We start from the raw sequence: 24,930 nt of genomic DNA, 5'->3' as shown, positions 1-24,930 counted from the left end.
AAGTTCAAAATTTTTTATAAAGCCAAGCATTGCTTAAAAGAAGTATTGACTCTGAGGGTCAATCACAGATGTTGGTTACTGTTCTCAGGGAAAATTTTCCAACACTCCAATTTGATCACTTCGCACTTCCGTTCCCCTCTGCCTTAGGGACAACGTTTAAACTCTTTAGCCAGTCCTTCCAGGCCGTCATCGCTGGCCCTTATTTTCCACCCACTTATTTTTCAACCCTATCTTCCTTTTGCTGTTCCACGTGCCCTCCAAGTCCTGGTCTCAATGAACTACTCAGAATTTACCATCTCAGTGTCTCTCACCTTCAACCCTTCCTAAAATCTGTTCCTTCACCCATATCTGTCTCTCCTTCCCAAACAGGAGCTCTTGCAAACTGAAACTCTTCTGCTCCTCTCTGGCACATTATCATTTAAATCCCAATCCAACTGTGGTCTCCTCTGGAGAACAATATGTACGTTTCCCAAGCCGAATCAAAACCTTCTCTATGCTGCCACTCCCCCCGTGCTGTTCGTCACGTTACACAGTAGGTGACTCGTCTTCCCCGCCCAGTGGGCACCGAATACAAAGAGACTTCCCTTCTGCAGTTCACAGATACTGTTGAGAGGCATGTGTTACTCTCCATCTTCTCAAGCGTAGCTTCTGCAGTGAACATTGATGGTTTGTCTCCCCAGAATCAATTCTCCATTGTAAAAAATATTCTTTTCCTCCATCTTTGTTCTGAGAGGTCGGGGTAGAACTCTCCAGGCTCTGAGGACGGAGCATGTGACTTGTCTCAGCCAATCAGGATCAGAGACACTGCTTCAGGGTGGAGCGTGTGAACTCAGCCTCAGCCAATCAGATTGGCTCAGAGGGGGCGTGTGCGCTAAGGCAGAGCAATCAGGTTGCGCTTCTGTGCCCATTGGAGCAAAGGTCCTTCTCTCTTCTGCTGGTTTTGAATTTAGAAGGATGTAGCCCTGAGAGGTGATAGGGGGGCTTTGTACGGCCGTGAGGAATCTGAGAATGGAGACAACTAGAACAGGCAGAGATGAGAGTAGAAAAACAGAAAAGCAGTTCTGTGGATGTCATTTTGAACCTGTATTAAGGGTCAGTCTAGCTCTACCTCCAAACATTACATTTACATAGGCTAATACCTACCTATCTACCTTTCTTTTCTTTTTCTTTTTCTTTCTTTTTCTTTCCCTTTCTCTTTCTTTCTTTCTTTCTTTCTTTCTTTCTTTCTTTCTTTCTTTCTTTCTTTCTTTCTTTCTTTCTTTCTCTCTCTCTCTCTCTCTTTCTTTCTTTCTTTCTTTCTTCCTTTCTCTTTCTTTCTTCCTTTCTCTTTCTTTCTTTCTTTCTTTCTTTCTTTCTTTCTTTCTTTCTTTCTTTCTTTCTTTCTTTCTTTTTTCTTTCTTTCTTCCCCTTCCTTCTCTGCCTCCCTCCCTTTCTCTCTCTTCTTTTCTGAAACAGTTTGAACTGAGTTTTCTGTGCTAATTCTCACCAATTCCACTCTCGTTGCAGCCTCTTCCACTCTTAGCCTAGTCTGGCACTTAAATTTGATGCTTTACACTCTCTTTCTTAGGTTGCCCTTGATTTTCCTTCTGCCTTTTGAATTCCGCCCTGGGATCTCCAGTATTGCCCCAACCCCTGCTTCCTAGAGAGGCTGCATAAGTTTCCTTCTGCTTCTGTAATAGATTACCACAAACTTGGTGGCATAAGACAAAACAAATTTATTATCTTACAGTCTGGTGGTCAGAAATCTGAAAAGCATTTCACAAGGCTGAACTAAATGTCCTCCTACTCTCTGGAGGAGGCATTAGGGGAGAATCCACTTCCTTGTCTGTCCCAGCTTCTTGAGATCTCCAGCATTCCTTTACTTGTGGCTCCTTCCTCCAACTTCAAAGGCAGAAGTCGCATCACTCAGACCCCTGCTTCTGTCATCATATCTTCTCTGATTCTGACTCGCCTACCTCCCGCTTTCCCATACAAGAACCCATGTGAGTACATTGGGCCCACCCGGATAACCCAGGATAATCTCCCCATCTCAAGATCCTTAACCACATCTGCAAAGTCCCTTTTGCCACGTAATGTGCGTATCCGTAGGTTCTGGGGGTTGGGATATGGACATATTTGGGGAGGCCATTGTTCCGTCTACCACAAAGTGCCGGCAGAAAACCTGAGGTCCTCGGTGTAACTGCCCACAAGGAACTGAATTTCTACGAACTGTTTCACCTTCGCCAGGGGCAGACCGTTTCAAGCAGCGTTTTAGAGCTCAGGCTTAGAAAACAGAACCAAAGACCCCCAATCTTCTGGCTTTCACACGTGATTGTGCCACCCCCAGATACAGGGACTGTTAAAATCCACCAACCAAGGATCACCAGGAACAACCTGTTGTCCAAAAAAAAAAAAAAAAGTTGGGTTTACTGAGCTTGCTGCAACACAGGAGAGCATGTGGCAGGGAAACCGTGGGGTGGCCCAGTAAGAGAGAACTGGTGGGAAGGGTTTCTTCTAGGATTTGGGGCAAGCTGGATGCTTCTAGGGAGGATTTAAGAAAGCAGAGAGGGTAGGCAATCACGTACAGTTATGCATCTTCCTTCCTCTCTTCTCCTCTTCTCCTTCATCAGGTGTGTGCTCAGCACTCTGTGGTAGACTGTTGCTTTTTGTGCTTGTTTCCTTTCTTTGAATCTGAGAGGGCTTGTGGCTACAGAGGAAGTGACACCATGTACCGTCCAAGGTCATACAAGGTGATACAGCTGCTTTGTTCTTGGTCTCTCTCTCCCCCAACCCTCCTCCTTTTTCTCCTTCTCCTCCTCCCCCTCCTCCTCCTCCTTCTTTTTCTCCTTCTTCTCCTCCCCCTCCTCCTCCTCCTTCTTTTTCTCCTTCTTCTTCCCCCCACCTCTCTCTCTCCTAGCTCTCCTTCTGTAAGAAAGCCCAAATGAGTTCACATAGACACACCACATAGAGAGGCCACATGTAGGAGTTTTTCTGACAACCAGCTGACAGCCCAAACAGGGGTACAGACACTTCCAGATCATTCCAACTTTATGCCGTGGTGTCACCTTTAGCCTTTGGGGCTTCTCAGCTGAGGCCCCAGACATCACAAAGCAGAGATAAACCCATCCTGTTGTGCTCTGTCACAACTCCTGACCCAGAGAATCAGGAGGATATTAACAGGGTTGTTTTAGGCCTCTCAGTTTGGGGTGGTTTGTTAGGCAGCAGTTATAACTGAAGCAGCGGCAGGTGCTTCTTCGCCAAGAGAGCCCTGGTTGTGCGCAGTGCCAGCAAGCAGTGTGCTCATGGAACAGGGATGCTCAGCTCTGGGGCATGAATCAGAATTGGCACTATAGCCAAAACCAGCGGTGTTGCTTTAGGGGCAAGTATGTGATCCAGTCTGGCCAATGAGACATACGTTAAAAAGAGGTGGAAAGAAGCTACATTCCTCATTATCCCCCTTCCTCTGTTCCTTTTTCCTTCGATGATGCTTTTGGATGTTGTCCTGTGAGGATGGGATCCTGGGGGACCCTAGCAGCCGTTTTGTGACCACGAGGGGAAAACCTAGAGACAGAGAAGCGAATCTGAAGCACTGATGTCACTGACGCATTGAATTAACCAATCCTGGAACTACCCGTCTATGTTCATCTTGTTATATGAGGTCGTAGGGTTGCCAGGTTTGGCAAATAAAAGTGCAAGATGCCCAGTTAAATTGTCATTTCAGAGAAATAAACCTTAAAAAAGTGTGAGTATGGCCCATGCAATATTTGAGACAGACTTATGCTTGAAAATATTCATATAATTATACTTCAAGGAACGTTTGTTTGTTTGAAATTTAAAGTTGGGTGTCCTGTATTGTACCTGGCACCCCTAAGAGGCAGTAACCTCATTATTGTTTCAGGAAGCAGTGGAATGTAATGGTTCTGGGCTCTCTGGAACAAGACTGCAAGAGTCCAAGTCCTGTCTCCTCCTTTTACTGGCTGTGTGGTATTGGGCCAGTTACCCATCCTCGCTACGACTCAGTTTTCCCTCATCTATAGACTGATGATGGTGGTGGTGGTGGTGATAAACAGCCCGTAGTATTGTTGTGAGAATTAAAGCGAGGTCCGTATGGCATGTAAAATGGAAAACGCGCCTGGCCCACACGGGTGCGGTTCGAGTGCTGGCCATTGTAGGGTATTTATCCACCCACCTGCTGTTGTCAGTGTCCTGGATTTTTGTGATTCTGAGTGGTGTGTAGTAGTATCTTGTTGTTTTAGTATGTACTTCCCTGAGACATATGGTGTGGAGCATGTTTTCATGTGCTTATCTGGCACCTGTATATCTTCTCTGGTGAGGTGTCTATTAAATAGTTTCTTTTGCCCATTTTTAAATTGCGTTGTTGTTTTCCTTATGGTTGAGTTTGAAGAGTTCTTTGTATATTTTGGATGGAAGTCCTATATCCGAGGCGTCCTTTGACGTATTTCCTTTCAGTCTGTGGCTTGTCTTCTCATTCTATGACGTAGGCCACTTTTAAAAGACATCTGAATATGTGTATAAATACAGCTGATTCACTTTGGTGTACCTCAAAAGCTGGTACAAAAGTGTAAAGCAATTATATTCCAATAATGAGCTTAAAAAAGAAAGACATCTGAGAGAAGGAGGTGCCCTGACAGGCCCAACTAGGCCACGGGAAGGAGCAAGAAAGGCAAGCCGGGAGTGCGTGCCTCTCCCATCCCGGGCCCGGACGGGTGATGTGGCTGGGGTTTCGCCGGCCTCACTGTGTCTGCCATTTTCAATTTCCAGAGTCTGTTGACTGTAATCTTGCAGCTTATGTACCTGAGCTTCTATCTGATCCTCGGCACCCAGCCCCCTGGACAGAAATAAAACTGGGTTGTGGGGTATCTTCTGTGCCAGCAGTGGTGAACGGAAGCGTCCTTGTGGGGCAGTGCGCTGTGCTGTCATGGCCTTCCCCATCCTCTTCACGCAGTAGCTTGGAAAAATGCCAGAATTCAGTTGCCATCACATTTAAATGTGAAAAAAACAGGACTTATCTGCAGAATATAATGGAAAGAATGGTTAACTCATTTATCTCTGAACAATAGATGAGATAAATTTTCAGCTGCTGTGCCCTATTTGTGTTATTGGACCAATGTTCTATATAGATAATTAGGATGTAACCGTGTAATACTCAGAGTTCACGTATGTCTGTAGCAATCCACCTCAGTCCTGTCACTACCTGCTGCATTCTGCGTGTGTCATTCTGTCGCCTCAGATACCAGTGTTTAGTGACGTATCGTTAAGGCACATGGTAGAAAACAAAACTGGTAAGTTACTTAAGTTCCTTTCACTGTGATTTGGAAATGATAAATCTTTATAGAATGAGACCTTTTTTTGGACTAGCTTTTTTATTGAAAAACGAGGTTCAATTTCTGTTGATAAGGCTTGAATCCATATTTAATAATGCTTGCTTTTCCTCTGGCCACAGCAGTTTGAGCATTAACCAGAGGACCTCTACTCTTAGCAAACTAGTTTATTACAGGTGTTTAAACTATTTAAAACAAGCCTGTGCAGTTCTTAAGGAAGAAGATAAATGAGATGTGACTTAAGAGTAGTATTGAGAGAATGTTCCTATTTAACATAAAAGAATTCAGAATACTGACTGGTGGTGTCATCTCTGCAACCTCCGGTTTAGTATGGATAAATGTCTTAAGCATAAATTTGACCAGCTAACTGTCGTTCTCTGAATAAGACTGCGTGCTTAGAGTAAAAAGAGCTAAACAGAACAGTTACAGAATGGTATGTGTCTTATATGTGTCTTTCATTCTTTTTACTGTGAGGTCTCTACATTTAAGTTACCCCAAAATGCAAACTGTGTTTTTGCTTTTTAACACAGCACTTTAAATCTAGCTTATGTTTTGTCTATCAACTTGAACTGGAATCCTGTGTAACTTACTACCTGATGATAAACAGTTTTCAAATCTGCGTACCCTATGCCATGGCATAAATGTCTTTGAGCTTTGATGATAAAGGAATACCTTCAGTAATTTTCATTGAGGCAAGAGTAACATTGCAAATGTGACATAAATTTTGTAGTAGAGCAGTTATTACACATTCATGGCTAACATTTCAAACTTCTGTTAAAATTTCAAAGCTAAGGAGAACCTCTTAGCTTAAAGTGCCCCTTGTAGGTAGTATTAATTAGATATTGTTGTCAGCTATTAATTCCCCATAAAGATAAAAAGAATAAACGTTTTTTAAGAAAAAAAAAGACATCTGACATCTTGCAGCTTAATGCATTCTTATGGAGACAGGGAAGTACTCTGTGTTGGTGAGATATCCAGCCATCGCACCCTGCCCTGCAAGTGGCCAACCCATTGTTCCTTCCTGTGCTTCAAGGATGGAAAATGCTTGGATCCAATTTATTGTGAAGATTCCAAAAGAGAGTCATTTAGTCTTAAGAGTCCTTGGAATTGCCTCAATGCTGTGTTTTCTGAGATACAATAATTTGGCTTTTCCTTAGATTCTACCAGCCACCTCATAGACTTCCAATAAATTCAATATTTTTGAGTAAGTTAGCTGTTTACTAATTCCAGCAGCAAATCTTTTTTGAGTGCCTACTATGTGCTAAGCATGGTTCTAAGCACTGAGGATACAGTAGTGAATAAAATAGACCAAAGCCCTATCCTCATGGAGCTTATACTCTGGTCGGGAAGTAAGACAGTAAACAAGTTGCATGAAGTACATGGCATGCTCAGTGGTGATACGTGCAGTGGAGGATGTGGTTGACTTCAGGCATAGTTGAATCCAGCAGCTTCAACAATATCAGACTCTAAAAGCTGGAAAGGGCCATAGGGAATGCCTGGCTGCTTTGTATCTCTGCCCACAGATCTGTGAGGGGCTTAGAGTCCAAAGACTGAAGGATGACCCAAGAGACCTGATTTTATATACTGAGTGGCAAAGGACCCAAGGAGTTAAGTCCTGGTAGTTTCCAGGCAGAAAGCAATGGCAAGGTTGAGAGCTGGGGGTGAGGAGGGGAAGAGGGGGCATTCTTGGAAGGAGTATACAGATTTTAGGGGCCCCTGAAGACTTCTGCCAGTAGAGATACGGAGACCTAGGTGTCCTTTGCTCCTTATAGAGTCAGTTTCTGTTGCTTGCAACCAAAGACTTGTAACACACACACACACACGCCCCATGCTGTGCCGGCTCTGCTGGATGCTGAGAACACAGAGAGAGATCACAGACCTGGTCCTCAAGGAGCTCCCAGCCTGTGGGGGAGCTAGACAGTCACACGTCCGCTACAGTGTACGGGCACCCACTGTGTGCCAACCCCGGCGACAGTTTCATGCATGCAGTTTTTTTAAATTGTCATAATGTGCTTCACAAAAATAACTCAGAATGAACCTGTCAGGTTATATCCATCACCACCTTAAAAGTCTGCACTTGCTTCCCATTGTAACTGAAATAAAATCCTCCCAAACTCAGATACTTTGTCGTGACCTCCAAGGTTTTATAACATATATCTGACCTTTTCCTCATCTGCAAAAGCCCTCCTGCCTCAGGATCTTGGTACTTGACCCCTCCTCTTCCTGGAAAAATAATAACATAATAATAATAATAATAATAATAACAATATTTTCCCACATCCTCTCCAGCATTTGTTATCTCTTGTCTTTTTGATAAGAAACATCAGAACAGGTGTGAGATGGTATCTCATTGAGGGTTTGATTTGCATTAAGGAAAGCAAGGGTTTTTTGGCGGGGAGGTGTACAGGTTTTAACTTTAACCTGTTCTACCAGCTTTCCCACCCCGAGGGCTGTATCAGTTTGCCCTCCCACCAGAAAAGTAGTAAAGGACCCGACCCTTGTCAGCATCGAGCACCATTGCTTTTCCACCATGGAGAGGTGACTCCTCTCCCCCTGTGTCGTGGGTAAAGGGGGGTGAATAGGACAGTAGGGTGTCTCACCACTCCCTGCAGCTGGGCACACAGGGTAGATAATGAGCCCTGATTCTGAGATCTTCAGGGAGAATGACAGCCTCAAGGTCCCTGGCCAGAAGTTGATATCACGGGGAGCCTACCTTCAGCCAAGCCGCTGAGCTGTGGACGCACCAGGAGCTGGTACGTCATCTTTGGCACCAGAGTGAGCATCTTTTGGTTGTTCAGGGAGAAGAGGGTGGTTCTTCTGAGAATCTAACTGGGGGTAGGAGGTGAGGATGCCTCCGTTTTGCTTTGTGAGTTGGTGAAGCTCGCTGGGCTCCCATTTCCTGCCTCATGCTTCATCAGAAGATAACCTTACAGAACAGAAGGATGGTAGGAACATGAAGGTGGGGAGAGGACTGTCGGGTCATGTGGGCAGACTGACCCTCTCTGAGGTTCACTTTTTCTGGTCTGAAAATGAAGAGCATTGGCTTATCTTCAAAAGTTATATTCCATAACCATAAAATAATTTCCCTCCCTCTCTCCCTTCCTTCCTTCCCTCCCTGCCTGTTTCTCCTGCCCTTTTTCCTTTTTTCATTCCTCCCTTTCTCATTCTCACTCTCTTAGTTCTTTTTCACCATAACTCATTTAAAAAGATAAGACAATCCCAAACATTTGTCCACAAAGATGTCCACCATAGCATGTTTTAGGATTCTAAGGAACTGAATGTAACTTGTAGATCATTTGGTAATGGTGGTAATAAGACAGCACTTATTCAATGGTTGCTGTATGTCAGGACCCGCTTGCTATATGTCAGGACCCGCTTGCTATGTGTCAGGACCTACTTGCTATATGTCAGGACCTGCGTTAAGAGTTTTGATGCATTGGCTACATTTATCCTCACCACAAGCCCATGAGGTCAGTACTTTCACTTACCTCATTTGGGTCACAAAGAAACTAAAGCTTTCTTATGTAACTTACATAAATTAGAATTGGTTAAATATTATTTGCCAGCACCATACGATGAGATATCGTGCACAAGTGGTAACCACTAGTTTGCTCTTTATGTCCGTGAGTCTGTTTCTGTCCTATTATATTCATTTGTTTATATTTTTTTATTTATTAAATTGTGGTAATATACACAGAACATAAAGTTTACCATCTTAACCATCTTAGGTGTACAGTTCAGTAGCATCAAGCACGTTCACATTTCTGAAACTGTACCCATTTAACAACAACTCCCCAGTTCCCATCCCTCTATAAGGGGATCAGATATTTTTATAGCAAGCTTGTTTGTGAGCGTCTTTCATTCCTTCTTTGATACATGCCCATGGACAAAATTTAGACTGTTCCAAGGATAAATGATGACAAATGTCTCTTGCCTCTGACTCCCAGTGAAATTCTCCAGGAGCAAACACTGTTAGCAGAATCTTATGTGACTTTCCAGAAACACTCACTGTGTGTGTGTGTGTGTGTGTGTGTGTGTGTATATGTGTGTGTGTGTGCGTGTGTGTGCGCACACACGCGCAATGGCAGGGACCATGTCTGAGATGTACCCAGGTTTCCCCAGATACTAAACTTTGCCCTCTCAACAAGAGGGGTTAGGTCTTCTTAGCTCCAATTTACTTATGTGGAAGTGGAGGCTCAGAGAGGGGACAAAATTGTCCCAATGTCACACAGCTGGGGAGAAGCATCTGGAATTATTTATTTTTAATAGTATTAACAGTGACTATCACTGAGCTCTTACTGGGTGCCAGCCTGTTCTGGTAATTCATCTGGGTTAACACTTTACAAATAAGCGTTAATATACAATATTTGTTTTTCTCTTTCTGACTCACTTCACTCTGTTTGACAGTCTCTAGGTCCATCCATGTCTCTACAAATGTCCCAGTTTCATTGCTTTTTACAGCTGAGTAATATTCCATTGTATATATGTACCACATCTCCTTTATCCATTCATCTGTTGATGGACATTTAGGTTGCTTCCATGACCTGGCTATTGTAAATAGTGCTGCAGTGAATGTTGGGGTGCATGTGTCTTTCTGAATTATGGTGTTCTCTGGGTATATGCCCAGCAGCGGGATTGCTGGGTCACGTGGTAGTTCTGTTTTTAGTTTTTTAGGGAACCTCCAAACTGTTCTCCATAGTGGTTTCACCCGTTTACATTCCCACCCACCTGGGTTAACTCTTAATCACCATCATGAGGAAGGTACCATATCGTCCTCATTTTACCAGAGACGAAACTGAGTAGTATATCAATAGTAGGTGAACACATTTTCCTCGAAAAGTGTTGACATTTCACGGGAAAGCTCACATCTCACTTACCTGCAAACTGCCCCCATCCTCTTGGCCTCCCAGTGGTATGTTCTTCCAAGCTGAGATTTCCACTGGCTGCTGGGTGTTTTTTGGATTCTGACCTGCAAACTCATTGGAGTCTCATGACCCCGTGCATTGTGTCTTAAAAAAAAAAAAAAAAAAAACCAAAAACCTCCCCCAGTTTCATGACTAGGCAAGTTCAGAGGGTCAAAGTCCTTGCCCGTATCAGGAAAGGGTGGGCCTGGACTTGAACCCAGCGCTGTGTGAGCTTTGCTCATGATGCCAGTGATTCAGAGGAAGTGGAGGAGGTCAGTCCCACTGGTAAGTGCAGATTCGAGTGGTCCGTGGACAACTGCGTCCACCAGGACTGAGGGAGGCCGGAGGAGGGCGTGTGCTGGGTGGGTTTTGGGGCAAATCACACAGCGTATGGGAAGGAACTAATGTATGACTTCATAATCTACTCATTATCTACTGTGTGTAGAGACCACATAGGTTAGAGCTTATCCTGAAGCTGGGCAGTATAGATTCAGATCCATGCTTCTTCATTCACTTGGGCAAAGTTGCTTAACTTCTCTGACCCTTAGTTTCCTCATATCAGAAACGAGGTCGATAAAAAATAGCACTGCAGACAGTTGCAGCAAGCACCCAATTAAGGCAAGTTCTTACACCCTCCCCCTATTACAGAGGAGGAAACGGAACTCCGGAAAAGTTAAATCAACAGCGTCTCTCTGGGGAAGCTCAGCCAACCCACAATGGAGAAGGCTCTGTAGGCCGACGATGCCCGCGTGTTTACCCCTATCCTGAAGCTCTCAGTCCTGCAGACCCTCCTGCCTCCCCTCCAGCTCACCTGGGGAGGCTCACAGAACTCTCATACTCATATCCCAGGATGAACCCTCGTTCTCCTTACCCCCCACCCCAAACCTGACCACGTCCGAGTCTTTCCGTCCCAGTAACGGGCATTATCCCGTGGCTCTGGTCAGACATCTAGGAGTCACCCTTAGCTCCTCCCCCATCCTTCATCCGTCACGTCCCTCGTCTCCAGTGCATCAGGAATGTTATTGACTCAGCCTCCAGCTTTTATCGTGAGAGTGTCCACATCTCTACCACTACAGCCCCCGCCATCCCATCCCTCGCCAGGACTACTGCAGTAGCCTCTTGACTGCTCTCTGGTTCCACCCTTGGCCCTGGCAGTCTCCGTAGAGAAGCCCGGTGACTTAGCACAGCGTTGAGACCAGAATAGGTGTTCAATAAATACCAGTTGAATGCATAGATGAGGGAGAAATCTCCAGAAGAGCGGAGGCAGATAGGGTTGCCCGGAGAGGTGATGGGGACTCGTGCTGGTCCGGGTACCAGAAGAGGAATCCAAAGTGTGTCCACCAGGTGATGGATACCAAGCTCCAGCCTGGGATGCAGGAACTATGTTCCATGCCTCTCAGGAGAACTACAGTCACCCAGGTGTTTTCACAGTGAATTCAGTCACATGGCCCTGGGGGGGAATGTTTGGAGCTGGTGAGAGTGGAGGCAGAGGGGCCACCCATGAGCCCGTGACATCCTTTATGTGAAGGATGATCATGGCCTAGGCCAGGGTGGTTGTCATGGAGACAGTACAAGGTAGAACCACTAATCAGAGTACAGAGTGGTTTTTTTTTTTATTATTTTTATCGCATCCCCAACCTCGAGAAGTGAGGGCGTGAATCTGGCAGATGGGAAGCCTAGATGTGAATCTCTGGTCTACTTTTTACCAACTGTGTGACTTTGGGAAAGGTATTCAGGTTAAGAGTGCGTTTCCCCTTGACTTTGATTAGGACAGATATTCTCTGGGCTTATTTTCTTCATCCACAGTCCTGAGACATAGGGGGTCTTTTGTTTGTTGTTTCGTTCATTTGTTTTAAACTATGTAACGCACTTACAGATGAGAAGGCGGGGGGCTGGAGGAAAGTAGTCTTCCTGCTGGCACCACAGGGTTAGTGGATGGCAGACACGGAGCTTCCACACTCCCTCTGACTCCAGCTCCTGTTGTGCTGTCTGGCCAGACACCACGCGATCTGAGATTGGCTTGATTGTAGGGCTCTGTGGAAATAGCCACCATGGAGTAGGAAAAGCAGTGAGTGAGGACTTAGGGAAACTCCAAGAAGAATGCATTTAAGTGGAGGGGCGTGGTGAGAAGTGAGAACAGATCTTCTCCTTATTTATTCAGCAAATACATTTGAGCTGCTTCTGTGTGTGCCAGACACTGATCTCAGCCACGGGGAACGTAGCTGTGTACAAGGTGGGCATTCAGCCATTCAGTAGGTACTTATTCAGCATCTGCTCTGGGCCAAGCATTGTGTCAGGTGCTGGGGCTAAGGTCGCGGGGAGACAGAGGCTGACGCGCGCAGTGACTGTTGATGGGGCACCTGATACACGCTGGACATGAGAGCAGGTGTTGGGACGCCAGTATACAAAAACCTTCTTCCTCCCCTCCTGAGGAAGGCATCTTGTTGTTCCCCTGGAGCATTCTGAGGTCGGGAATAGGTCTGATTTTCCGTTCCATCTCCAACTCCAGCTCACTGCTCCCACAGTGCCTGGTGCAGTGGATACCCTCTGGCTGGAATAGATGAATTGAATGTGGGGGCCGTACCGCAAGGGGGCTTGACTACCATGACAGCATCCTCTATGAAACAGGAGCTTAGAAATGACACGGTGGGGGAGGGGGGGTTGGATTCATCTCACAAACACTGATGCCTGTCTCCATGCTCACCCATCCTTACCGAGCACTTCCTGTGCGCCAGCCGCAGTGCTGAGAACTTCCGTGTGTTGTTTCACTCATTCTTCACAAAATCTCCTGAGAGAGACGCTATGGCATCAGAGGGGAAGGCGTCTACTCCCATGGGGGTCACACTCTATCGGAGGAAACAGACTTCGTTGAACTAAAACTAAATTCAACTTAACTCCAGGCTGTGTAGCTGGTGGAGGGGGTGGCTGCTTCCGTGGTTTCTAGTCATCAGGTCAGGGGATTCTGAAAAGGGGATATTTCAGTGGAGACCTGGAGGATGAGAAAGGTCCAGCAGTACCAACAGCTGGGGGCCAAGGAGGGGCAGAATTGTGCAAGTGCAAAGGCCCTGAGGTGAGTGGAAAAGGCAAGGGTCCTGGATCGTGAGGTCTTTAAAGACGGACTTAGTGAGCAAGATCAGAAGATGAGGATGGAGAGGTAGCCAAGGGCCAGGACCCTGTAAGAGGGAAACAGCGGTACAAACACCCAGGGGAAGAGCACCTCACTGGGAGGGAACGGCAGTGCAAAGGCCCTGAGGCAGGACCAGGCACTGAGGCCCGAGCTCAGCGGAGCAAAGTCTGACAGGTGGGCGGGGCCAGGCCAGCCAGGGCCACGTGGGCCTCCGTAAGGCCGCTGGGTCTCATCCCACGTGCCCTGGCCTGCAAGGAGGGCCCTGCGTGTGGCACAATCACATTTGCTTTTTCATGAGATCCCTCCGCTGCCCTGTGCAGCGTGCCCTGGGCGGGGCGTGGGGGGCAGAGGCCCGGCAGGCGCCCCTCTCCGCCTCAGGGCTTCCCCTGACCTCTCCCCCGCCTCCAGGCGCCTTCGCGCTCCTGCGCGCGGTCCCCGCGCACCCCGGGGTCCATGCCTGCGACCTGGGCTCCCTCGGGCGCCCGCGCGCCCCGCCCCGGGCCACCCAGAGCTGGGCCCGCGAGCTGGTCCTGCTGGGCTCCGCGCACGCGCGCGCGCTGCGGCCGCTGCTGGCCGCGCTCTTCCCGGCCCTGTTCCTGCGGGCGCTGCTGGGCCTGGACCGCGGCCTGCGCGCGCCCGTGTGCTTCCTCCTGCGCCGGCGGCCCCCGTGGAGCTCTGCTTCTCGCTGGACGCGGCGCGCCGGCTGCTGCTGAGCCTGCTGCGGCCCGGGCGCGGCGTGTCCCCCGCGGGCTGCGCCCTGCGGCTGCTCCTGGTGCTGTCGTGTGTCACGTCCGAGTGCTCCCCGCTGACCGCCGTGGCCTGGGACCGCCCCGTGGCCATCTGCAGGCCCCTGCGCTACGGCGCCGTCGTGAGCCCGCGGCGCTGCCAGCCGCTGGCCGCCACGTGCTGGCTGGCCGGAGTCCCCGTGTCGCTGGTCTTCACCGGGGGGCTGTTCCGCTTCCCCTTCTGCGGGCCTCGGGTTGTGCGCCACTACTTCTGTGACGTCGGCCCTCTGCGGGGCCTCGTGTGTGCCGACACCAGGGTCTTTGAAGACAACATGTTGGTGGCCACAGTGCTGGTCCTCATGGTTCCCTTCTGTCTGATAACCACGTCCTACGTTGGGGTCCTGGCCGCCGTGCTGTGGATGCCATCGGCCACGGGGCGCCACAAAGCCCTGTGCACGTGTGCCTCCCACCTCATGGTGGTGGTTCTGTTCTACCGCACAACGGGGGTCATCCACCTGCGCCCCAAGGCCAGCTCCTCCCCGGAGAGCGAGCAGGTGGTGTCCCTGTCCTACACCCTGGTGACCCCCGTGCTCAACCCCCTCATCTACAGCCTTCGGAACAAGGAGGTGAAGGCTGCCCTGGGGCGGGTATGCTGTGGTTACCAGGGGTCTGGACCCCCTGAATGACCTCTTCAGGACCACTTTTCAGAGTCAGGCATTGTTGATGTCAGTCTTTGCTGAGGATCTATAAACAAATATATGGTGCACTCTGATATTTTTCTGGAGATTCATAATTTTTCCTCTTTCAGTAACGATGATGCTTATTCTACCTTTCTGTCCAAGAAAAAAAGCACATGACCAAGTGCTCAGTCCCTGGTCACAATTATTTGGTAGTGGTGGACAAAAGGAACTAATTTGGGTCAACTAGAGTGTATCAGTTGGCGACTGGCACGTGAATGCTGTGTAACAAACATGTTGTTTATTCTCAGGAATCTTCAAGCATCTGGGGGTTAGCTAATCTAGTCTGGGGTCATCTGGATAGTTCTTCTGGCTATGCTTGCTTGTACCAATAAGTGCTGACTGATGTGGACCTGGCTTAGCTAGAGACACTCTGGTTCACGTTTCCCACCCTTATCCTGGGACCAGAGGACTAGCTCCAGCACAAGTTTTCTCATTACATTAGCTGAGTGAGAAGGTCCCAGTTGTGCAATGGATTTTTAAAGCTTCAGTCATGTCACATCAATGCAAGTCCCATGGCCAAATCCAAAGTCATAGAGCAAGGAAGTACACACTGTGGGAGGAACAGTGAAGTTATATGACACATGACATCAATATACAGAAGAGTAAGGAATTTGGAACATTAGAATTTCCTCTGGAGGGCCAGACACTGAGATTTTTCTTCAAAGTTCTCTTTGTCCAGAGACTTGGACCCATGAAGATGTGAGCTTGTATAACTAATAAGGACCTGCTATACAGCACAGGGAACTCTACTCAGAACTCTGTAATGGCCTATATGGGAAAAGACGATAAAGAAGGGTGGGTATATGTGTGTGTGTGTGTGTGTATATATATGTGTGTGTGTGTGTATGTATATATAGCTGATTCACTTTGCTGTGAGCTAACACAACATTGTAAATCAACTATACGCCAATAAAATATTTTTTAAAGAATGAAATAAATAAATTTTAAAAAGATGTAAGCTTATAGATGCCAGCAACTATCTAGCCTCAATATGGGAGTTCCTTCTTGATAATGGAGTCAGTGCAAAGAAAATCAGAACCAATGGCAGTGAGAAGAAAGATGTGGTCCTAACAACTTGGTTGAGCTTTGGGTCCAAACATACCTGGAGTCTGTTCTACCCTTGGGAATTCCTCTTATGTGAACTAATAAATTCACTTTTCACTTAAGCCACTTTGGGTTGATGTTCTGTCTCTTTTAGTGACCTAATTTACTGATTTTATTTCTTTTTTTTTGTATGTATGAACAATATGATTTATTATGGACAAATAGTAGAAAAAATGTTACTAATATCCATAGATAAATTCCTTAAGTCATATGTAAAGAGACAATATTATTAAAAGTTTGCTTTATTTTTCTATTGAATCAAGTACTGTCTCCCAATCACAGTTGGATTTTATGCCTTACAAACGTTAGCACAGTTAGCATCACCAACCGAATAACAAATCAAACTAGGTCCCAGTGGTTATGTCTACATCTAGGTTGTCAGGGTGATCAGGAACTCTTATTTGTTTGCTTTAGCTTTTAGTTCTTGGTTACATCTCCAAATACAAAAGTGCTGAGAGGCTCCTGCTGTCCCGACAAAGAAATTAACAGCAAACAGACCCCAGTTTGGGGGAATAATACAAGTGAGTATCTTGACCAAATAAACCCTGTAGCCATCAAAACAGCAGACTGAGCCGTGCTGAGGTTTTCTGCAGGTCTGGCCGTGTCAGCCAATCCAGCACACACCAACCCCCCATTTCATAACTGGAGCCCAGAAAAATACTGTTCTGGGACCTGCCGGGTGGTTGTACAACGGCCTCAATTTCTCGGGCAGCAGGAGCTCCCCTTTATCAAAGACCTGGTGGTAGGTGGCCCGAAGGCCCTGGGCGCCGGCAGCTGACATTTCTGCGGACGAGTGATCGTGGGCAGCCAGGCGGGAGAGTGGCCGTGTGCTTGTCCCTGGCTGGCAATGACGGGCAGCTCGTCACTTTCCCCTGCCTCAGCATCTCGCGCCCTCCTCTCCCCCAGGGTGCCCTTCCAGCAGCTCAGCCTGCCCCACTCTGATTTCATTTCCAATAACTAAGGTGGTACATGAGTTTCTTTCTTTCTTTCTTTCTTCCTTTCTTTCTTTCTTTCTTTCTTTCTTTCTTTCTTTCTTTCTTTCTTTCTTTCTTTCTTTCTTTCTTTCTTCCTTCCTTCCTTCCTTCCTTCCTTCCTTCCTTCCTTTCTTTCTTTCTTTATTTCTTTATTTCTTTCTTTGAGTTACTTTATTTCTTCTCTCAAGCTCATTAAGAATTTTTTTTTTTGGCCATGCGACGCGGCATGTGGGATCTTATTTCCGTGACCAGGGATCGAACCCGTGCCCCTGCATTGGAAACACCGAGTCTTAACCACTGGATGGCCAGAGAAGTCCCGTCATTAAGAATTTTTAAAAATATAGGTAGATGAAACTTCCCTGGCAGTCCAGTGGTTGGGACTTCGCCTTCCAATGCGGAGGTGAGGGTTCGATCCCTGCTTGGGGAGCTAAGATCCCACATGCCTAGGAGCTAAAATACCAAACCATAAAACAGAAGCAATATTGTAACAAATTCATAAAGACTTAAAAAATGGTCCACATCAAAAAATATTTTAAAAATAAAATAAAATCTAAGTAGATGTATGAGAGAAGAAGTTTCTTCTCTTTGGCTTGTAGACGACCATTGAAGGGATCTCATTTTCCTCGTAGGAACAGTTTATCACTCACCTCTAGGCTCCAGGATCCAAGCACAGGACCTGGAAGGTGGGAAGAGATCAGCCAGTGCCTGATGCCCTGAACTGAAGGTGGCTCTGAGGCTGGCTTTCTTTTTCCCCTCTCCCCTGTAAGCCTCTGCAGAGCATCAGTGGAAAACTTTTCCCACTCTACCTCTTCTCCAAATCCATGGAGACCACGGATGGTCTCTGCGGTCCAGAGCCCCAGCTTAAGCCCGCCTCCCTCTCTCTGTGAGGACAGTCGGCTCCGCAGCCCAGAGCATCCAGATCAGCGAGAGAAACAGGGCGGAAGGAGTGGACGCCTCGCTCAGGACCAGGAGCAGCTCCCTCCAAGGCAGACGGAAGGGCAATTCCTTCGTTCCTTGGCCTCTCCTCCTCAGGGCAGGAGCCCGAGTCACCTGGACTTCAGCGCTCCTCCAGGTGCAGCATCAGCGGAAAGAATCGGTACCTGTTGTCCTCCAGCCATCGAAAGAGGGGAGCAAATGCTGTTCTTTGGGGGTGAAGAGAAGAAACAACAGAAAGAAACTTTCTTGCATAGAACACCCGAGGTATACCAGGTACTGACTCTAAATACTTTAGAGATGTTGACTGATGTAACCCTCACTCAGTGGTTACCCCCATGTTGCATATTAATTCACAAGGCGTAGATAGGTCACCTGGCTTGCTGAAGGCAATACCATTAGTATGGAAAGATATCCTGTTCCTTGTGTCTGTCTTACTTCAAAGTCCTTGCTTTTGACCACAGTGTCCTATCATCCCAAAGAGGTCTTGCATGTAGTAGCTACTAGTATATAGACTGTATTAATTATAAGGGGAAAACCATTTCTCCTAAATTACACGGGAGGCTTAAACGGATTAAGTAACTTTCCTGGAGTTACACTGCTTGAAACGTCTCAAACACTGTGAGACTAAACCCAGCTTCGTTCGTGTCCATATGCCCACCACTCCTGGTGCACTGCTTCTTTGCACAAAGCCCTAACTTAATAAACATTTGTGAAATGAAATGGAATTAAATACTCTCAAAGATTGCTATCAGTCAAGAGTCAGTTTTCTAATGAGAGAAATTCTGAGTTTCATTCAGAATGGTAGGATTTAAACCCAGTTGTGTATAACTCTGAAGCCAAGCTTCACCACCACACACTACTGCTCCTTTTCCTACAGCATAGAAAGTATGTAGGTCAAGGAACTGATGATTACCTATAATCTGAATAACATAAAACAGGCGTGAAGAGTTTAAGTAGGATATGCAAGGCAACAGAGACAGAAAACATCACGGCCCAAATTCCTCTGGAGAATGAGAGTGAGATCTTATTCAACACCATATCTCCTTCAAAACTAGCATAAATGTTAAAAAATAATTCATGAATAAACATATTTGGGGGATGGAGTAGTCTTTGAATACTCTAGTTCTGGAATTCAGGATGCTAATGTGACCTTTTTTGGGTGCACTTATGGTTTTCCTATAAATTATCCAAGGATGTTTTGGTTCACCTGAAGTCTTAAGTTAGGAGAGGTAATTATGATCACTGCTGCATTGTTACTTGTGGCAAGTGACTACAAAATCTTAATTTCCCAAGGCTTCTTATGGGCTGGGCCTCAGCTACCTCTCCATCCTCATCTCCTTCTGCCCCTCTTGTTCACTAAGCCCAGCTTCAAAGACCTCCTCGTGATCCTGGCACCTGATCTTTCTCATCCTGGGGCCTTTGCACTTGCTGTTCCTTCTGCCTACGATGCTGTTCCCCTCAACTCTGCATTTATGGGCCCTTCTCATCCTCTACTTCTCCATTCAAATATCTTCCCGGCGTCACTTCCCTCGTGGCCAGAACTAATGTAGCCAGACACCCCCCCCCAACCATATAACTCTCTGAAATTATGTCAGAATTTAGATTTTGTTTAATAAATTCTATTTCCATGTATGATGCTGAACCCCATTGAAACAGACATATTCCCTTCTAGTGCCCAATACAATCTTTTTTCCATCAGATACTACTAGAAGTTCTAAATCCTAAGAGGTTTCGTGCAGAATAAATGAATTAACACAGGGACGTTTTTAGTACTGGGACTGGCGTACAGTAAGTACTCAATAAATGTTGGACAGTGTGCCCATAGGCATCAATGAGTCCAAAACCTTCACCGTGTTCTCCCTGCATCCACGTCACACAGAGGCTGAAGCCCAAATGTGCTGTAGTCTTTGCGTTTGATCTCTTCCCTGTTACAGTTCTCCCACTGATTCATTTATTTTCATCAAATCACAGTCATTACCCCCAACACTGCTGGTGTCTGAGGGTTAACAGGCACATCAGACCTGCTTCATGATCTTTACGGTGTCTTGGGAGAGCTGAGGAGATCCCTCGTACGGAACTGGTAGTTCTGGTGCATCCACACAAGGAACTGTTCTGCAGCTATTAAGGGATGAGGTCAACTCCATGCTGATACGGAATCAGTTTCCAAGATATATGATCAATGAAAATTTATGGTGCAGAAAGTATGTCTAGTATTCTGCTCGTTTATCGAGACCCATGTACCTATGGACGGCGGTGATCACAAGATCTATGTCTTGAGCATCTCCCAAGAGACTGGTCTGGTGGCTGCCTCAGAAGAGGGTCTAAGGGACGTGGTGTCAGGGATTAGAGTGACATTTACTTGATTTTTTTTTTAACCTTGAAATGTATTATCGTATAAGATTAAGGCATAAAGTATAATGCCTCTTACTGATGAGAATGGAGAGAGAATGGAAAGAGAAAAGAGAAAGAGAGGGAGGGAGAGAGAGAGGAGGAGGAGGAGAGGGGTTAGGGAGGGAAAGAGAGAGAGAGGGAGGGGGAGAGAGAGAAAAAGACAGGGAGGGAGGGGTGGGGGGGGAGAGAGAGAGAGATTCCTACTGCCTTTTTTCACGGGTAGGAACATTGAACTGACGGCTGTCAGATCATCTAAGGGTCTCGGCACCAAATATGGTGGCTGGAACTTTGAACATCCTCCTCCTGGAGTTGGTCTGAGAGAGGATTTCCAAGTGGCACCACGTACAGTGTTTTCCGTTGATGAGATCGCTTCGTGTTGTGCAAAACAGTGATCGTTATAGAGAAGGGCTTGGAAGGCTTGGTCCATGACGAGTGGTCGAGGATGTGGGGATACTTCACATCTGCAACTGCTGTCCATCTGCCCTGAGCGCCTTCCCCGTCATTTTCCATGTTGGGGTCTCTCAGCTCAGGTGTTACATCCTCAATCGTTGCAGATTCTGAAGTCCTCAGTGCCCTGTCTCAGCGCCCTTCATAGATTTCATTATAACCTTCAAAATGGCCTTGCCTGTTGTTGGTTCTTTTGTTATTATCTCTCTTTCTCAGAAGAAGTCAGCACACCACAGACAGGGCCCGTATCTTTCTCGTTCACCCAGGTATTCCTGGTGCCTAGCATATCAAGAGAAGCTCAGCGAATGCCATAGAGTGAATTCTGTAATCGACACCCTATGATCAGAAGGACTCCTAGTTGGGTTATCTGCCAGCTTTTCCCTCTCCACTTACATCTCAGTAGAGAAGACTCCTCAGCTTTGATCGTGATGTTGTGGTACGATAGGACTGGATGTTGCTGAAGTCAAGCCCAGCTGTGTCTGTTGCTTCCTGGCTGTGTGGTCTTGGTCAAGGGAAGTGACCTGTTTGATCGCCATGCCTGCTTCATGTACAGAAGCAGAGACTGTAACTAGCTTTGTAACAGGTCACTGATGCATTGTAGGTACCGATGGACCGTAGAAGTGTTAGCTATGAGATGCCGTGCCCCAGTTTACGTCAACAGTTTCCTCTGTGAACCTCTGCCTCCTGAAATGTATCACTGGGGAAATAATGCCTGTGTGTGTATGTGCTCACATGTGTTGATACAATAAATGATATTACCAAGCTTCACATGAAAGGCACGTCAATTTTTGTGAGAACACCTCCCTCTTTGCCCTCCTAGAACATTATCATTTGTGACCTATGGTCTAATACAATCCTTAAAATAAATTCACATTAGGAGAAGAGTAACATTTTTGAACAACAGAGCTGAAAGTCTTGCTCTTCTGATTTATAGAACACGCCTAAATTCCTGTGTAGAGTCTACAAAGAAAGGAAAAATGATCTCAAAGAGCACTTTTTTCAGAACTGAAATAACAATCATTCTAATTTCTTATTTGGTATAGCAATTTCCATCCAATGCATTTTTTTTTTGGCTGAATTGGGTCTTCATTGCTGCGCGCGGGCTGTCTCTAAGTTGTTGCGAGCGGGGGCTGCTCTTCATTGCGTTGTGCAGGCTTCTCGTTGCGGTGGCTTCTCTTTCCACCAGGGATGTCCCCAATGCATTGCTTATTATACTAACTCATGGGGGGCCAGTGTTATTCTTCTGATTTCTGTGCACATTGTTTGTATGAGGACACAGGTTTATTAAGAAGACTGTCCAGAGGAAAGACAATTATCTCAAATTCACAAATCTACAGCATCTCTCTCTGTAACAGTCAGTTTCCAAGAGAAACTGGGTTTTTCAAGTGTCTGGGTTCTCCACACACTGTGAACATATTTCCAATATTTTTTTTTTACTGCTGTGCCTCTGCGGGAACCAGAACGCCCACAAACTTTGTCTCTCCACAGATGGAGAGGTCCCTGGAGTTGGTCAACATGACCAGGGTCCAGGAATTTGTCTTGCTGGGCTTGTCCACAAGACCAGAAATAAGGGAGGTCCTGTTTGCCGTCTTCCTGGCCCTCTACCTGCTGACCCTCCTGGAGAACACCCTCATCATCTTCCTCGTCTGCAGTCACAGCGAGCTCCGCAAGCCCATGTACTTCTTCCTGGGCCACCTGAGCTGCCTGGAGATGTGCTACGTGTCAGTGACCACGCCCAGCCTGCTCGTGGGGCTGTGGACTGGCCCCTACCACGTGCCCTTCACAGCCTGCATGACCCAACTCTTCTTCTTCGTCTCCCTCATCTGCACGGAGTGCACCCTCCTGGCCTCCATGGCCTACGACCGCTATGTGGCCATCTGCCACCCACTCCGCTACCCACTGCTCATGAGGCCCCAGGTCTGCCTGGGCTTGGCCATGACATCATGGCTTGGTGGGCTGCTGGTCTCGGTGGCCAAGACAACGTGCATTGCCAGCCTGTCCTACTGTGGCCCCAATGTCCTCAACCAATTTTTCTGTGACATCTCCCCTCTGCTCAACCTGTCCTGTACCCATGTGGCCCTGACAGAGCTGGTGGACTTCATCTCCGCCATCGACCGCCATCGTCATCTTCTGTGGGACGCTGCTGGTGGCCTTGGCCTCCTACTCAGCCATCGGGGTGGCCGTGCTCCACATGCCCTCAGCCGCCGCCTGGCGCAAGGCCTTCTCCACCTGCGCCTCCCACCTGGTAGTGGTGGGCATCTTCTACTCAGCAGCCCTCTTCATCTACTGCCGCCCCAGCCGCATCGTATCCATGGACCTCAACAAGGTGCTGTCGGTCATCTACACGGTGGCCACGCCCCTGTGCAACCCCGTCATCTACTGCCTGCAGAACCAGGAGGTCCACGCAGCGCTGCAGAAAACCCTCCACTGGACTTGACCCTGGTCTTGGGATGTTAACCCCATATCTCCTAATTTAAATTTTTTTGTGGCTCGAAACACAATAAATGATATTGAAAAGCAAGTTAAATGCTAAAGGAATATGTTTCTCATGTAATATACGAGTTCATAACAATAACAAAATCTTAACTACCGAAGAGAAGTGTGAACAATGTCTATAAGAAAGCAGGTCATCAAAGATGAATGATAAGTGACTCACATGACAAGATGCTTGACTTTATTAGTAAGCCAGGAAATGTAAGTTTAGCCATCCCATCGTTTTTATTACTGGAAGATTGATAAATATTTCCCAAATGTGCCTATATGTCCCCAGAACTAGAGATAGATAGGCACAAGGACATTCATTGCATCTTATAACAAAAAATAAAATCATAAGTAACCTACATGTCCATCCCGTGCATGGATTAAATCTAGTACATTCAGGGAATTCCCTGGTGGTCCAGTGGTTAGGACTCCATACTTCCAGTGTAGGGAGCACGGGTTCGATCTCTGGTCAGGGATCTGCAGATCCTGCATGCCACACAGTGTGGCCAAAAAAGGGGAAATATATATATATATATATCATTCATTCTATGATAAGCATTGGGCTATTAAAAATAAATAGATTTGTATGTTTTGACATGGAAATTTGGCTGAGAGATATATGTTAAATTTAAAAAATCAAGTACAATACAGTATGAAAATACTTTTGAATTTTTTATTAACTTTTAATTTTACAAGTGTACATCGAACCAGAAGACCCTCTCCTGTGGTCTTCGGATGCATTGGTGCTCCTCAGAGCAAGTTACGGATGTGTGTTTCCGCGTTCATGTGCTCCCCAGACCCTGGGTTGATTAAATGAAGGCAGGAGCCGTTTCTCACCCATCCTCATACTGCGGGCTCCCAGCACAAGGCCAGGCATTTGGGATGGAATCAGTGAATGCCTGGTGGCCCGAACTAAGGGTGGCTCTGAGGCTGACTGTCCTCTGCTTCTCCTCCCCCTAAGCCTCCGCAAAGTATCAAGAAAATGATTCCACTCCACCCCTTCTCCAAATCCACAGAGACCAGGAAGCCTCTGCGGTCCAGAGCTCCCGTTTAAGCCTGCCTCCCTCTCCATGTGAGGACAGTCAGCTCCGCAGCTCAGAGCATCCAGAACAGAAACAAGGGTGGGGTGGTGCTTGGGGTGACACCTCATTCAGGACCAGGAACAGGTCCCTCCAAGATGGACTGAAAGGCACTTCCTCCGTTCCTTGGCATCTCCTCCTCTGGGCAGGAGCCAGATCCACCTGGACATCAGGGCTTCTCCAGGTGCAGCATCAGCCAGAAGGGATCTGTAGCTGCTGTCCTTTTGTTGTTGTTTTTTTGGCTGCACCACACGGCGTGTGGAACTTCTGCGACCAGGGATCAAACCCGTGCCCCCTGCAGTGGAAGCACAGGGTCTTAACCACTGGACCACCAGGGAATTCCTGTACTTGTTGCCTTTAAGCCATTAGGTGAGGGGACAGATTCCTTGTGGGTGCAGACAAGGAAAAACAGAAAGAACTGTTCTTTTACAGAACACTCAAGTGGTACCTGGTACCAGATCTAAATATTTTGCATCTATCTCTACAGCGTATGCGAACATGTTCTACTAGACATTACTTCTCTGGGCAAGTAGGTCAAGTGGCTTCTTGAAGAAAATCCAGTTAGGAAGGGAGAGAGATCCTGAAACTCATGTCTGTCTGGCTTCAAAGTGGCTTTTAAAAAATATTTATTTATTATTTATTTATTTATTTGTTTTGACTGCGCTGGGTCTTTGTTTTGGCATGTGGGATCTCCGTTGCAG

General features: G+C 46.9%; 4 pseudogenes; 3 read left to right on the top strand and 1 right to left on the bottom strand.

Annotated features, from left to right (window-relative positions):
• Positions 1–4,722: 4,722 nt before the first annotated feature.
• LOC130843034 (protein kish-A-like) lies at positions 4,723–4,948 on the top strand (annotated as a pseudogene).
• A 3,221-nt stretch (positions 4,949–8,169) lies between these two features.
• Positions 8,170–14,763, top strand: LOC130843033 (olfactory receptor 10A7-like; annotated as a pseudogene).
• Positions 14,764–16,318: 1,555 nt separating this feature from the next.
• Positions 16,319–16,723, bottom strand: LOC130842996 (mitochondrial pyruvate carrier 2-like; annotated as a pseudogene).
• Positions 16,724–22,157: 5,434 nt separating this feature from the next.
• Positions 22,158–23,106, top strand: LOC130842988 (olfactory receptor 5-like; annotated as a pseudogene).
• The last annotated feature ends 1,824 nt before the right edge of the window (positions 23,107–24,930 follow it).

Source organism: Hippopotamus amphibius, unplaced genomic scaffold, assembly GCF_030028045.1.
Source record: "Hippopotamus amphibius kiboko isolate mHipAmp2 unplaced genomic scaffold, mHipAmp2.hap2 H_1, whole genome shotgun sequence".
NCBI classification, from domain to species: Eukaryota; Metazoa; Chordata; class Mammalia; order Artiodactyla; family Hippopotamidae; genus Hippopotamus; species Hippopotamus amphibius.
This window is presented reverse-complemented; position numbering and strand designations above follow the sequence as displayed.